This window comes from Equus asinus, chromosome 15 (genome assembly GCF_041296235.1).
Source record: "Equus asinus isolate D_3611 breed Donkey chromosome 15, EquAss-T2T_v2, whole genome shotgun sequence".
NCBI classification, from domain to species: Eukaryota; Metazoa; Chordata; class Mammalia; order Perissodactyla; family Equidae; genus Equus; species Equus asinus.
Genome location: NC_091804.1, coordinates 51023187 through 51039383, shown reverse-complemented (window position 1 = coordinate 51039383; position 16197 = coordinate 51023187). Strand labels below are relative to the sequence as shown.

General features: G+C 52.0%; 1 protein-coding gene across 4 annotated transcripts in view; it reads right to left on the bottom strand.

Annotated features, from left to right (window-relative positions):
* Positions 1–13792, bottom strand: part of MYT1 (myelin transcription factor 1) — a 65950-nt gene extending 52158 nt beyond the window's left edge. For all 4 annotated transcript variants that reach the window (XM_014849044.3, XM_070486343.1, XM_070486342.1 and 1 more), the window contains exon 1: positions 13654–13792. The gene's annotated coding sequence lies outside the window, so the exon portion shown is untranslated. The remainder of the gene's footprint in view (positions 1–13653) is intronic.
* Between the last annotated feature and the right edge of the window lie 2405 nt (positions 13793–16197).

Below are 16197 nucleotides of genomic sequence, written 5' to 3'. Positions count from 1 at the left end.
AAACTATTAGAAAACTTAGGTGTAAATCTTCCTGACTTTGAGTTAGGCAATGGTTTCTTAGATATGACACAAAAAGCACAAGCAGTAAAAGAAAAAATGGATAAATTGGATTTTTCCAAAGTTTAAAACTTTTGTATGTCAAACAATACCATCACTAAGTTGAAAAGACAATCCATAGAAAGGGAGAAAATATTTGCAAATCATATATCTGATAGGGGACTTGTATTCAGAATACATAAAGAACTCTTAGAACTCAACAATAACACAAATAACCAAATTTAAAAATGGGCAAAGGATTTGAATAGACATTTCTCCAAAGAAGCCATACAAATGGTCAATACACACATGAAAAGATGCTCAACATCTAGTCATCAGGGAAATACAAATCAAAACCACAATGAGATATCACTTCACACTCACTAAAATGGGTGTAACATTTTTTAAAAAGAGACAGTAACAAGTGTTGAGAGAATGTGTAAAATGGACACGTTGCTGACAGAAATGTGAAATGGCACAACCACTTTGGAAAACAGTCTGGCATTTCCTCAAAATGTTAAACGTAGAGTCACCACATGACACAGCAATTCCACTCCTGGGTATAGACCCAAGAGAAATGAAAACATATGTCCATACAAAGCCTTGTACAAAACTATTTATCGCAGCTTTATTCTTACTAGCCAAAAAGTGGAAACAACCAAAATGTCCATTAACTGCTGAATGGATGGTAGAAATATGACTGAATGGTATTTGGCAATAAAAAGGATGAAAATACTCACACATGGCACAACGTGGGTGAACCTCAAAAACATCTTGCTCAGTAAAAGAAGTCAGACAAGAAAGACCACATATTGTGCAGTTGCACAGTTATAGAGTGTCTGGAAATGGAGAATCCATAGAGACAGAAAGTAGATTTGTGGTTGCTGGGGGCTGGGGGAGGGTGCAAATGGGGACCGACTGTTACTGGGCACAGGGTTTCTTTGTGGGGGATGAAAATGTCTTGAAATTAGATTGTAGTGACAGATGTATAATTCTATGAATTCACTAAGACCACTGAACTGCATACTTCTAATGGGGGAAGCATATGACCTATAACTATATTTCAATAAAGCTGTCCTTTAAAAGTCAATGGAACACACAAGAGAGCCTAGTGTGACAGTCCACGGATGCACGGCCTCGCCCTGAGCCCTCACTCACCCGGGCTCAGGAAGGGAGGTGCAGTGCCCACCTCTACAGGGGCAGAGGCTGTGCAGTCAGACGCCCTGTGCAGGGTCCTGCTCAACCCCGGGGCATGAGCCTTGTGGATGACAAGGGGGGACAGGTGCTCCTGCTACATACCAGGTCAGGGGAGAGACTGGAGTGAGGATGGGCCAGAGCTGCTTCGCATGTCAGGGCCGTCCAGCGGGAGGAGGATTCAGTGTGTTCTGGATAGCTTTAGAAGGACCCTAGAGGGGACACTCACATCAAAATAATTTTCTGACAACAGGAGCTGTCCGACAAGAGATGAACTGCCTCCTGCCATGATGTGTGAGTCCCTGGCCTGGACGCATGTGGCCGATCAGCAGGGCCACCTCCAGGGACTCTTGCAAAGGGAAGAAACTTCTCCCAGGCCTGGGTCCTGGTCCTGCCTGGACTGCCCATCACTCCTCATCCTGGGGGCCACGGAGCACTGGGCCCAGGGCTGCAGCAGGAGGAAGGGTTAAGGGCAGTGATGTGGGCCATGGAAGGCAGAGCAAGGCATCTCAGACCCCGCCCTGCAGCAGCTCGACCAACCGGGATGAAGAGAAGACAACCACTTCTGGCACCACGACCCAAAGCAGCACAGACACAGCTCTCACCCCGTAAAGCAGGACATGCCAGCAGCCGACTGCTGAGCCGAGGGCTGCAGCCAATCTCCTCCCTCCCATAACAAACCAAGCACGCGGCTCCGTGCCCCCCTGTGCATGTGCATCACCGAGCTGCCAGACCACAGATGCTCCGGCTGCCCCTGCAGTGGGCCCTCTGCCCTGGAGGACAGGCCACCTCAGCTTTCAGCAGCCCTTGTGCGGGATGGGGTCTTGGCAATGCAGATTCCTCCTCCTCTCTGTTCCACTCCACTTCAAAGAGATAAACTGAACATATCCATTGAAAAGCTGGGCCCTAGAATTGAGTATAAACGAAACTTGCCATTTAAAAGGAAAATTCTTTTCCCATTTTTCATCACAACTTTCATCCATCCCCTCCTTGCTGCTGCTCAGGTTTAAGGCAAAGCCTAGAAAGGCAGGAACAAAAGGGTTAGAACACAAACGTGGAACAAATTTAAGGCCCTCACAAAACTGCCCACAGGTCACAGTAGACATCTGGGGGGGACCACAACCTGGAAGTCCACCCTCTGAACCCAGAGAATCTCTGACCCTGAAGCCCTGAGGTCAAGACCATGCCCCCAAAGGTTGGAAGACAAGGCCCTCAGAGGGCACACAGGCCCACACCACATCACACGGCTCCCAGGGGCTGCAGAGGAGGTCTTGTAGCTTCTCATCAGTTTCAAAGTGAGGCCCCACCCCAGACACCTGTTCCCTGGACCTTCCCTAGATCTGTGGGCAGAACCTTGAGGGACAGTGCACCAGGAAGCTGCATGGGATGAACAAACACAAGCCTTAGGAAGCTCCCGCGATCCGCCTTGTGGACAACAGCTAGGGGCAGGAACAAGGACAGAGCCAGTGACAACTGGACAGAGGGGAGGTGGCCTGGCCCAGGCAGTGTCAGGGGGTGGAACTGGTGTGGGAGTTACTCAGGAAGACTTAACACCAGCACATCCATCTTCCCCAATTTGGAAATAAAATATAAAACCAAAATGAAAAACCCGACAGAAGAGTTGGGAGATAGAGCTAAAGAAATATACTAGAAAAGTAAACAAAAAAACAAAGAAATGGGAGACAAGGAGGAAAATCATCAACTCTGAAGTTCCAGAAAGAGGAACCAAGAAAATGGGAGGAAAAGCATGAATTAAATAATAAAAAATAATTTCCCAGCACTAAAGGAGCCAGTGCCTGGGGCTGGCTCAGGCACGGTGAGCAAGGAAGCATCCCGAGTGCTGAGGCACACAAGACGGGAAGCCAGCTTTGGTGGGCTTCCAGGGGCCAGCGGGACACCTTGGGCATCAAAATAGCGATTATAACCCAAAAGATAAACTGCTCCGTGAATCTATACAGATGTCAACAAAAATGAATAAATTGGTGGTTTGATGATGAATGAGGTGTTTTCATAGTTTCAAAGTGCCTTCCCCCCAAATACTGATGAACTGCAAAAGGGAAAGAGTGTGACTGCAGCAGGAGAGATGCTGGGTGGCACTGTCTAAGCAGCGGGCAGAGGATGAGGATCGGTGTGAGGACGTGGGGAAAAGAGCCTCAAACCTGGTCTTCGTGCAGCCCAAGCCCAACCGCAGGGAACGGCCAACAACCCAAACTGAACGGCCTTCCACAAGCAACTGACCAGTGCCCTTCAAAGGGATGAAGGTCATGACCAACGAAGACACCAAGGGGCCTCGCGGTTCCGAGCCCTCCTCTGAGGTGGCGGGAGAAGCGCGAGGCAGTCTGAGCATGGGGGGACCCGCCAGTGAGGCGGCTCTGGAGGAGACAGCCCCTTTGTTGGAAGCACCCCAGCAAGTGTTCCGGGCGACAGGCACAGACTTGACAAACAACTCTGAAGCGGTTCAGGAAAAAGTTTTGTCCTGTTTCTGTGAGTTTGAGATTGTTTCAAAAAATATTTTTAGTGGGGCTGGCCCCATGGCCGAGTGGTTGGGTTCCCGCGCTCCGCTGCAGGCGGCCCAGTGTTTCATTGGTTCGAATCCTGGGCGCGGACATGGCACCGCTCATCAAGCCACGCTGAGGCAGCGTCCCACATGCCACAACTAGAAGGACCCACAACGAAGAATATACAACTATGTACTGGGGGGCTTTGGGGAGAAAAAGGAAAAAAAATTTTAAAAAATATTTAAAAAAATATATATTTTTAGAAATAATAGAGCGTGGGGTGTGATTTCAGTAGCAAGTGGTCACCGGAGCCCGGTGAGGACAGATTGAAGCCAGGACCCAGGGGGTGCTCAGGCCTCTCCAACTACACGTCTGCCCCCCACAGTCCCAGGGCTGCTCCTCAACGTGAAGCCCACAAAAGCTCAAGTGTCCTGGGCTTGGCTCCCCGGGGACATCAGCTCCATCCGGGGGCCTGCTGGAAAGCCCAGAGACAGCCGGGCTGGACAAGCCCTTGGGAGAGTCCCACAGCCCTGAAAATCCAAAAGGAGGTGGTGCCTGTGCCCTGGACACTGCAGGTCCCTGGCAGGGTCTGCAAGGAAGGCAGGGCACCCTGGAGACCCCCCACAATTTTCCTGCAGCCTCCCAGAGGTCCCGAACCCGGGTGCCCTCTCCCCCAGCCCCAGGGGCCCCTTCTGAGAGTCCTGCCTGGGAAGAGCGGAGCTGCAGTGGGGGGGTCTCTGTTCCTGAGTTTCAGGGTTCTCGAGGCAGCACTGGCGTCCCACTCGTTGGACTAGATTTTGGCAGGAAACACAAACAGGGTTGAGGGGAAAATGAGGGCAAGTTCTGCTCTCTTTCTTTCTGTTTTTTTTTAAGCTGGAATTCAGAGAGAAGTAAAATGAAGACTTGCTGAGTGGAGCAAAGACAGACCTGCTTTTGCTGAGTTTAGGTGAAAATGATAGAAGAGAGAGAGGTGGGGGCAGAGGGAGTTGGCAATTCTATAGCTTTGCACATTTCTCTCATTATTTTGCTTCTAAATCAGCCTCGCTGGTACTTTCTCTATTCAATAAAAGCCAAATGCAGCCATGTCCCTTAATCTCTCCAACAGCAGCTCACTGCTGAGAAAATAATACAGATGTAACTTCCAGCATCATACACTTTCTTTTCCATTTATATGCAAATAGTGACCTTTCACCCAGGCTGTCTCAAAGAAGTGTTTCCTTAAAAATGCAAATAGCATGTTGCAAGCAGTTACTGCGGCTGAGTCTTTCTTATATTATTATTATTATTTCTTTCAACCTTACTAACGCTGTAAAAACAACAGCTAAACTGCTAGGCAGTAATAATGACTTTCCAAACCCAATCACAGGATGCGCTTTCCAGGCGGCCTGCCAGCGAGCCTGCCAGCAGGGGAGGGAGGGTCTCGGGATGGGGCTCAGCCCCAGGGCAGGCTGGAGTGTCCCCAGAGGCACAATGTTGCTGAGCTGCCTCTGTCTTGGAGTCGCTGGGCCAGACCTCCAACACCCAGGTTGGTGCCAGGACACCTGCCCAAGCGGACGCACACAGGACTTCATGGAGAACGAGTCACCCCAAGTGGTGGTCAACAGTGGGGTCAACATTAGTGACCTCAGTCTGGACCTCTATCCAGGCCGGTGAGACCCCAGGACACTCTAGGATCTCAGAGGCTGGACGCATGTGCTCCAGCCCCAGACGAGGAGCCAGGGGAAGGCAGCTCCCCAGAGCTCTGCATCCTCCCAGACCCCCAGGCCAACAAGAAAGACAAGAACAGGAGGCCAGGAGAAGCCAGGGAGGAGCCCCAAGGAAACGGATGCAGCTACCGCGTGTGCAGGAGGCAGTAGGGCACGGCTCCTTCCCACCCCACAGCCCACCCCGCTGGCTGAGTCAGGCCACAGCCCAGGGAAGGAGCTGTGGAAGCATTGCTCTCTCAGCTGCACCCACCCACAGCTCGCAGGGCCTGCAACTCCCTCCTCAGGACCCACCCACCCCTCACCTGTGTGCGTGGCTCCTGCCCCTCAAGGCCCAGAGCCCAGACCACCCAGGTGCTCAGGAAAGAAGGCTGACCCACAGGCCTGCCTCTCTGACCCACAATCACAGACACTCTCAGACCAGAGACCTCCTGAGTTGCCTGTCTCAATCCTGGGGTGCAGAAGCCGGTGCACAGAGGAAAACAAAGGAACGAGAAGGGACTGGGACAGCACAGGCCTCCTCCAAAAGGTCAGAGACCAGAGGGCTGGTTTCGGGGAACCCTGCTTGTGGGTCTTGGAGTCTTCAGAGGACACATTGGCTTCCCCAGATGAGGAGGGGCCTGCTCCGGATTCTGCTGGAGCAGAACTGCCCAGCCCGGGGAGAGGAGAGACGGACGCCATCTTCTTCCTTGAAACCACACTTTATTCAGGCCCTCAAAGGTATCGCAACTAGAAAGGGCTCTTCTTTGTATGAAAAGCTGCTCTAAACTCCCTTTACAGTTCATCCTTGCTCCTCCTCATGTCCAGTGCAGAAGGGAAGGGGCCTTCAGGCCCCCAACCTGGAATCTAGGCAGGAGAGCAGGGGGCGCACCCTCCCGCCAGTACCGGCAGCTCTGGAGCCTCAAATCCCTCGAGGCAATGGTTTTCACAACACTCCATTTTCTTCCTCCCACCCCTACTCCTCCAACTCCAGGACAGGGGAGCATTCCTGTTTGAGGGGGAAGAGCACACCCCAGGCTGCCAATGTTGAGTGGCTGCTCCCTGGAAAGTTCAACTGTACCCAGCTCCAGGGCTCAGGCCGATTTTCCGGGGGTCGGAGAGGACCCCTCCTATGGGCCTCCCAGCACTGCCCAGCAACAACCCACTCTGCTGCCTTTTACACTTAGAAATATTGGGGCGGGGGGGCATATGTGCATTTCCCAATCTGAATGTAGTGCCTTCAGCCAACACTGAGCAAAATGCAGAATTTGGAGAAAACACACTTTACACAGAGCAGAGGCACTGGCCTCTGAGTGACTCTGGGTGGGACGGGGGCCCTCACCTGGAGGGACCGGGCCACACGGGGGTGGGGGAGACCCACCCAGGTCCCGGCTGCACTGATGAGATCCTGGCAGAGTGCTCTCAGGAACGCACCTGCATCACAGAACGAGCAGACACTGACGCTCCTGTCGGAGCCTGTCTGAGGTCCTCTAACGACGGGTGCAGGCTGCAAGCCCAGCATGAGAGCGCAGACCCTGGGGCGCAAAGGGACCCCACACACCTCAGCAGGTTCTGAACTTAGGAACTAGATGTGTAATCTGCAGCTGGACGGGAAAAGCCAGGGCCCAGAAGCCACTGCCGGGCCCTCGCGTCTCCCGCAGGCTTCGAGGGGCACGGAGCTCCTGGGAGCCTTCCTTCTCCCTTTGGGGTTGCACTGAGGAAGAAGTCCCCGACTTCAGGGCCTTGGGGTCTCTACGGGCTTTTCTGGCAGCCTCAGTGGGGTTTCCAGGAAGCATCAGAACTGCCAACGACAGAAGGCGGTAAGCTCTCGGGTCTTCACGAGTCGCTCAAACTGTGAACATCGCTGGTTTGTGTGCGTTGGGGAGGGGAACCCTCACAGCCAAGCTGCTCTGGTGCCAAATGAGACCCTCAAGAAGCCACCCAGAGCCAGGGTGGGGCTTGGGCTCCGTGGAAATAAAATGAGATTACACAAAAATCTAAATAAATCAGACCATTAAGAAGTAACAAGAAGCACCCCTTCAGTTCGGATAGCACAGCCTGACTTTCTGTCCGGGTGGACACAGTCTCGATTCACCAGAAAGCAGAGCTCAACCTCAAGAAGGAGCAGATGGTGGAGGGAAAATTCAAAACAGAAAACTCCTCAACTGAGCGTTTAAGTAGCTTTTCTTCCCACTCCAGTTTTCCTTCTTACCTCAAGACCAAAATTTAGAACTTTCTGTGGTGATGTCCAGCCCAGCATTGAAAACTTGGTGCCCTGTGTTTACAAGGGAACCTGGGGCTCGCACCCACGGCTGTACCAGAACCAAACCCTGGGGTGCCTCCCCTGGCAGGCGGGCCCCGGACCAGCTGGCCTGCAGGCTCCCCTCAAGGGCGAGCAGGACGCCCACAGAGTGACGCAGTGTGACAGCAGAGTTGCCAAGACAGGGGGCTCCATGACAAGGCTCCTGCAAGCGACACTGAAGCCTGAGATGTCCACCGGGGACCCAGGGCGGCACTTGCACGAGGACTTGACAGAGGGGCAAAAATAGGTTAAAGAGCCAGGGAAGCGTGTCAGGGATCTTGGGGCAACCCAGCGTGGGGATGGAGAGTCGGGTTGGAAGGCAGGCTGGAGACAGACACGGGACATCTCCCAGGCAGCGAGGGTGAGACTGTGGTCTGAGGACAAGCCCGGGCGGCCTGGGATGCAGGGCATGGAGCAGGGGGGCTGGGGCCACGGAGGGAGGCTCCTCTGGAGACTTCACATCGGGCTGCATGGCTCACTGGGAAGCCAGTCGGCCTCCTGGCCTCGGCTCTCTGTCTGTAAAACGGGGCAATAACAGTGTCCACCCACAGGCATGTCAATGGGAATTAAATGGATCAGTGAGCCCCAGGCACTGGGGTTGAAATAACAGTGTCAGTCGTGTCTATTTGCCCCTCACGACCCCAGCCATATTTCTGGTCCCGTTTTATAGATGATGGCCCAGTCTCAGTGAAAACCGTGTCAGTAAGCCCTCACAATTTCAAATTCCAGTTTTTGCCTAAATGAAACTTTGGAAAGGGTAGAATGTGTGAGACATTGTACAGTTCCATGTGCAAACCGATGACTAACAAGCCAATTAAGTGTCGACTTAGCAGTCTGGTGGGTGGGCAGGCTCCCTTGAATCACAGAATCCAGGGCCCTAGGATGGTTGCTGTCCCGGGAAACCCAGGGCTGGGAGGCCCTTGTCCCCAAGCACCTCATTTAGGTCACGGCGAGGTTCTAAGTCTGTGAAGCACCTCATTTAGGTCACGGCGAGGTTCTAAGTCTGTGAAGCACCTTGTGAAGATGGCAACTGTGCCAGGCTGCCCACAGGGACAATTGACGAAGCCATTGTACTTTCAGAATTCACACTGCTCTGGTGCCAAATGAGACCTCTTGAGGTAAGAAGGAAAACTGGAGTGGGAAGAAAAGCTACTTAAACGCTCAGTTGAGGAGTTTTCTGTTTTGAATTTTCCCTCCACCATCTGCTCCTTCTTGAGGTTGAGCTCTGCTTTCTGGTGAATTGAGACTGTGTCCACCCGGACAGAAAGTCAGGCTGTGCTATCCGAACTGAAGGGGTGCTTCTTGTTACTTCTTAATGGTCTGATTTATTTAGATTTTTGTGTAATCTCATTTTATTTCCACGGAGCCCAAGCCCCACCCTGGCTCTGGGTGGCTTCTTGAGGGTCTCACTGCAGTTGTAAAGACTGAAGTTGACTCAGCCACACGTGCAGGGAACGAAGGAGGTGCCTGGGGGCCTCAAAGCTAGGGTCTGGCTCACTGGACCCAGGGTGTCACACTGAGGCTCTGCTGATTGCTGGAGGTCCGGGCACTGTGGGGATTCTCTAGGACCTCCAGAGCAGACACCAGGAGCATAATGCACCCAAGCTCCCACCAGCAGAGAACTCAGGACCCCTCCCTCCAAGGCAGGGGCGGGCCAGCCGGGGTCCTGGAGGTGCCCTGGCTGCCGTGAGAGGAGCCCACTGGCCCGGCAGCTCCAGGGACCTCTCGCTCATGCTGCTCTTCCACTGTGTGGTTTTTAGGCCACAAAATAGGAAAAAAGGAGAGAACCCAGATGGCTTCTGCTGGGGCCCTCAAACCAAAGTCGCACACGATCAGGTGTGAAGCCAGGCATGAGGGCGAGGTGGGAGCCCGGCAGGCTCATCTGTCAGCAGCTCAGCCCATATGGCAAGTCCGATTTTCCTCCCAACGTCTGGATCGCACGTCCACATGCACACCTGGCAAGCCACCCTGAGCAAAGCAGGACCACCGAGCACACCACTCCTTCGAGGGCCTGTCCCACATGCACCCTCCATGCGGCAGCTGCTCCCAGGCCACAGTCCTGACACGGCCTGGCTGGGGCGCATTACAATGTCCATGCCATCTGATTAAAATAGCATTGCATTTGTTCAAGTGCAAACTTAAAAATGAAAAAAGGATGAAGCGATGGGTAAGGCCCCTCTTCTCACAAGAAAAACTCATGTTTTCCTCCCTGCAGGAGTCCACTGAGGAGCAAAAGGGCTCAAACTTGCACCAGGTCTGCTCCAGTGACATTGAAGATAGAAAAGAAGTTGATTGGGGGCCAGCCTGGTGGCGTAACAGTTAAGTTTTCCTGTTCTGCTTCCAGGTCCTGAGCTTCGGATCGCAGGCACAGACCTACGCACCACTTGTCAAGCCATGCTGTGGGGGTGCCCCGTACATAAAGGAGAAGAAGATGGGCACAGATGTTAGCTGAGGTCTAATCTTCCTTAGCAAAAAAAAAAAAAAGAAGAAGTCGATTGCACGCTGTGCTTCCTACTTGCAAGTATTTATTAATCTGTTCTCTCTAAAGCCAACCTAACGGGGTCTGAGAGCAAAAGCATCTTAAGTGGAAAACGTCTCTCCCACTTTGTTCCAAGCTTTCCTTTAAGCAAAATCCGGGGGAATTTAACTGTCCAGGAAAGACAGGGAATATGCCAAGAACCTAAAGACACCCCACCCAAAGACCCAGAAGCACCTGGGCTGGGCAGTGGGCTGCCCGGGGGAGAGGCCCAAGAGAGGACAGACCCTGGGTCTTCAGGGAGCAGCACACCCGCCAGGGAGCCCCGGGGGCAGCTGCTCTCATCCTTTCTGGGAAGCACAGCATTTTTCAAGCTGACTAATCCCCCAATGACGCCGGCCCCCAAAGACCATTTCACTGAAAACTCACACCACAAAATTCCCATCAAAATTACATTTATAGACAACTAGCTTCTGATTTATTCCTGAGTGAGTTCACAGGAAAGAGCAGAGGAGGAGGATCTAGGAGCTGGAGGTGGGTGGGGGGCCCAGCCAGGCACCCTCTCAGCTTTCCTGCCAGCTTCCCACAAGGTAAAAGCCAAGAAAAAGGGATCTGGAACGAGGCTTCCAGGGCGGTACCAGCACAGCGTTTGTCTTTCCAACAGGCCTGATGACGGTCAATGTGACTGCCGCCCAGGGCCCTGTCTGCCCGAGGATCAGGTGACTGCCAGCAGCCCCCGCCCACCTGGCTGCCACCCCTCGGCCCTGCCAGCTGGGCCAGCTCCCGGCCTCCCCATCCACTCTAGGCCAGTGCTGACCAAGGTATTCTAGCAGCTCCTGTCCCACCTTCCCCAGCTCAGGTGGGGGGTGAACAGCCCCATGCCTCACTCACTCCCCACCATGGCAGACGCACCTCTAACACCAAGTCCACCCAGAATGAGCCCGGCCCCAGCAGCCTGCCCACCACCATCAGGGCAGCTGTGGAGGCCCAGGGGCACCTCTCTGCCATGTTGTGAGTCTGCAGGCACCTTGTCCTACCATCTCTGCCCTGTGCTGGTCCAGGCAAACCAGCTGTCCACACTCTGCGGCCACTGCCCAGGCATGGGCACCACCAGGAGGGCGGTCAGCTGGCCTCTGCTGCATGCACACCACAGTCTCCTCAACCAGAGTTGATACAGATCCCCTCTGCCCCCACCTACACGCCCACACAGAGTCAACCATGTCCTCCTGGGCACATTCAGTGACCCCAGGCTAGAGGAAGACAGAGGGGCCTGGACTCTGGGCAGCACCAGGGAGAGCACCCAGCACAGCCATAGCAGTGCGGGCAGGGAAGACAGGCCAGCTCCAGTCAAAGTCAGCAAGGCTATGGTTCAGGTGCCTGGGGCAGATCCGAGTGCCCGGTGAGCACTCCCGTGCCAGCACACTCTCTGCAGGCCTCTCTCTGACACCTCTGGACACTGACGGGGCTTCCCATAAAAGTTGCTGTGACCCCCAGAGAGCAGAACAATCTTGTAGCCCCAAGGTTCTGCCCACTGCATGGGGTCATCTCAGAGCAGATTCTCCTCTCTCAGGCACCAGGAGAATTCGGGGTCATAGGTGACTGTCGCCTTTGCCAGAATCTTTCTGAGGGCTGGTGCATTGGCTCTGAATATTTGGGGCTGCCTCAACACCTGTGGGCACCTCTTGAGGGTTACTCTTTAGACAGAAGCAGCCCCTTGCCCTGGGTGATCTCCCAGGCCCACATTGTGATTCAAGGGGGTTGGAGCCAGGCGGTTCCAGGACAGAAAGGCCTCCACCACATTCAACTCTTTGAAAACAACTCTGTGAGATCCAGTGCCGCTGGGTGCCCAGGGGATGGGGGTCACGCAAGGGCCTGTCTCCAGCCCCACAGGACAGAGGTTCATGAAGCTGTGTCCTTCTTGCAAACAGACCTCTCCAAGCACTGACCTGGCCTCCTCTGCACAGTGCGCTCCTGCCCTGCTGGCTACACCCTCCCCACCAGCACCATAAACTCCAATCGCCACTCTCTGACTCTTTTGTTTCCCATTAATTAACGGGCATCCGGAAGGGGGTGATAATCACAGCCAAAGAGGAGGGGAAGGACCCTGGGGCGAGGAGACACCCTCTCCCCAACACCTGCCCAGCCTTCCCCAGGCAAGAGCAAGGGCAAATCTGGCTCTGCAGCGTCCTGAGAAGGCAGGGTCCAAGCATGCCTCACCACACCGCAGCCAAGGGCTCATCCCCTCCGAGTCTGCCCAGCACCCCTCCTGCCTTTTGTTCACTCAGCCACCAGCCTCAGAGATGTCCTCAGGCTTCTCTGATTTTTTTTAAGCCACCAGGGCAAAATTCCTCTCACATCTCCCTCTCCCAAAAGAATAATGATGATAATCACTGTCATTATTGCCATTATTGTGACACAGTCTGATGGCCCAAGACCGAGCTCACACCCTACTACTCGACCCACCTCTCAGATGTTTTGTTTCAGAAATCAAATGCCCAACTTTACCAGCCAATGATGTCCACTGATGCAAAGGTGGTGCTGAGACAAGAAAAGCCCTTAGTGACTCAGAAAGAGCAAGCGGGATGCTCATGGTGGGGACCCACCAGGCCAGAACACAAGAGCCACTGTGGGTTTGTTTATTTTCTTGATTCACAAAGAAGAAAGAGAATCCAATGGACAGAACAAAGTCCACAGCCCTAGAACATGTTACCCTACAGGAAACAGCAGCACGTTGCTCAGAGCTCATATCGACTTCTTGGCCAACACTAATTCTTAGTTTTAACTATACAAATCCAGTTACACCAACACCCTAAACAACAGCACTCATGATCCCCAACACATGTGAGAAAAGAACTGAGAGGAACGGCCGATGTTCAGTTCTGTGCGTCTATCCCACAGATAAGGCACCCTAGATGTTGTTCCTTAAGTTTAGAAATACGTGACACGCAAAGACAGAATGCTCACATGACCATCTCTGCTCGGTGTCTTGGGTGGGGGGATCACACACGAGGTACCCCAACTCTAAGTTCCCACTCCAGAGAGAGCTTCTGCTCAAGGGACCAGCGTTTTCCCCAGGCACGTAGCAGCTGGGTCCCACGACTGCAGACGGATTTGCGTTCCTCTCCAGAAATGCACACAAAGTTTCTCGTCTTGATACAAGGTTCCCCACAATGTCTTTTCTGTTGGACGCACAACGTGTCCACTAGACTCTCAGAGAGGCCAGGTGCGTGAGCAAGCCAGGGAGGGACAGAGAAAGAGGAAGAAAACAGCCATGGGCAGACCCAGGAGGAGAAGAAAGCCTCAGACCAACAGAGCAGTTTTAAAAAGCCATCCCCAGACCTGCTTTTCCTGCAAAGAAAGCCTTCATCTTAGAAATTAACTCCGCTGGCGTGCCCTCTCCCTGTCCAGAAAAGCCAAGCACTGGATATCTGCCTTTGTCAGCGAAAGAACATAACATTGACTTACCTTTCCCCACAGCTATTGTCTGTCCTCTTTCAAAATGACATCACGGAAAGCAATCATGAAATTTACATGGGGGGTGCAGGGCGCCGGGGGAGGAGAGGAAAGGCAGCTGCCTCCCTTCCAGCGGTCACATGTGGGGAGCCTGTGCGGGTCTCAATTAAATATCTTCTCCCCTCAGTGTGCGAACTCCTAAGCCAGCTAAAGGCGACGTCTCATTTACTTAATGACGGCTCTCATTAGCAGCGGTGGCACGGCTGGCGGAGAGCTCCTTTGTAAATACGCTACCCATGAACCCTCGGGGCTCCAATATATCTGTTTACTCTCCGAGGTGAAATAAATTTACAGTATAGCATCAGAGAGATGGATCTGCTGACGTGGGAGTGAGAGGTGCCCGGGCCAGCAGAACCCCTGTCTCCTGCTCCGAGCCTCAGCCAACAGAAGGTGCCTGCATTTACCCACAAGGATTCATAATTAATATGCAGCACGATTGGAGTTTTTTATGCAAAACACACAAAAGGGCAGAGAGCGTCACGAGCGCCATGCTCACCCCCCTCTGCTTTCTCCTTCAGTGGTTCAGTCCAATAATTCCTAATAGCAGCAACCGGAATGACAGATGCCCTGGGTTAGCACGGCTGCAGCGAAAGCACTTCACAATATTTATTGGTGGCTGGGAATATGACCTACCGTCATAAAAACAGACTGCAGAATTTATTATTCAGATGAACCAAGAGGGGGACATACTGGCTCATCTGCATATTCAAGGATCAGTGACTTAAAAGGATATGTATTTTTTTAGGTGCATAAAAGGTACTAATGGCCACAGACCAAAAAATAAAGTTATACACACAAAGAATGGGTCAGGAAAAGATCTTTTTCTTTTATCACATGTTGACTTTTTGTTTTAAGTTTTAAAATAATAAAACCCCCTCAAAGACAGCTTGGATATCCCTGAGGCACAAGTACTCTATGCCCTAAACCGCTAAGTTTATCTCAGCCAGAGGGGAGCATACCACTCAAGTTCTAGGCTCTATCTTTTTGAGTCTTTTTTAAACTGCATGCAAGGAGCTATCCAACGAAAATCAAGAGGAGAAAAATTCATAACACACACAGTAGATGTGTCCATCCACTCTTTAAGCAGCCCAATTGTCCACTAGCTCATCTGTCAGTTTGTGATATTCTTCCAGATTCAGGGATAAATATAGGAATTTCCTCAGTAAAAGTAACCAGGAGTCAAGGTATTCTTGCTTACTATCCAAATTCCCTTTTCTTACTTATGAATCAGGCAAACAATTGTCCGTTATCATAATCAGGTTGTTAGAAACTGTATTGTGAAACACGACACAAACTGAATTTCAGACACCTGCAAAGAATGGACTGTCACGGGCCACAGTGAGAGCCAGTAAAAGTCATGGCTCAGAAGTTCAGTGCAGAGATTTCAACAGACAGTAGATAGCATTTCTTGGAAAGTTATGCAGGAACACAACATCCCCAACTTAATTAGCACTGAAGGTCTGAGGCCACCAAAAGCATGAATGAGACAGAACTAAAACATTTAGCTTTCTCTAAGACAGCATGTTTGGAAAATCAGCTAAAACTATTCCATAAGCAATTATTTTTAGCACGCAGTGCTGCCGTCCACATTATGTGTAGACCAACGAGCTTCATCCTACAGTGAGTATGTTCAGTTCCTATACGCACAAACATTATTCTCAACAAATAGGATACAAAATGTACTCAGGGCAATCTTTTAGATTGAGCAAAAGGAAATAAACACAAGCCTTCACTGGTCAAGCTGAGGATGAAATATTAATTAGGCAAATGAGAATAGTTTGAGGTTCCTACAATGACTGCCTGCCATTGTTTTTATCCTTTCATAAACTCGTACCCCTTAGCACAGAAGGACATATCCCGCGGAGAGCTCTCCTGAAAAGCCGTGTTCTGTCTCCTCCGGACACGCTGCGAGGGCTGGGATATTGTACATCCCAAACCTTTGGCATTCACAAATTCTATGAAACTCTTATCGGCAGGCTGCAGGCTTAGACAGACCTGCTCGCCATTGTTCCTCAATGAAGATGGAATCAAAGGGGGCCGGTGCTGAATCAGCCGTATTCCCCAGCAACGCGCAGTGTTTCATGGAGGTATTTAATTCAGATGTGTGACGGTCAAACTTAGGAAACAACGGCAAACAGAGGTAACATCAGGGAGAGATCAATATGTGCCACAAAAAGACCTGGTGCAGCATAATTGTTTTTTCAGGTAACCCAAATTATATTTGCGCAAACCTAAGTCTCTCAGTACTTCACCCCTCCTCCGTTGAGTAAGCGCGGCTTCCTGAGGGGGTGGCTCTGGTGGTCGGGAATGGGGCTCTGGACTCCACCTGAGGCTGCTCCGTGCTAGCATTTGGAAGGTGCTGGGAAACTTCAAATCGGTACCGGTTCCAAGAACCTGAAGAGAAGCTCTGGGAGCTCCCACTGAGCCGTTTCGGAAGATGAGTTTTGATGAATGAAGGTTCAAAATCTTTAGCTGACTCCATCAAGAGAACAAAGG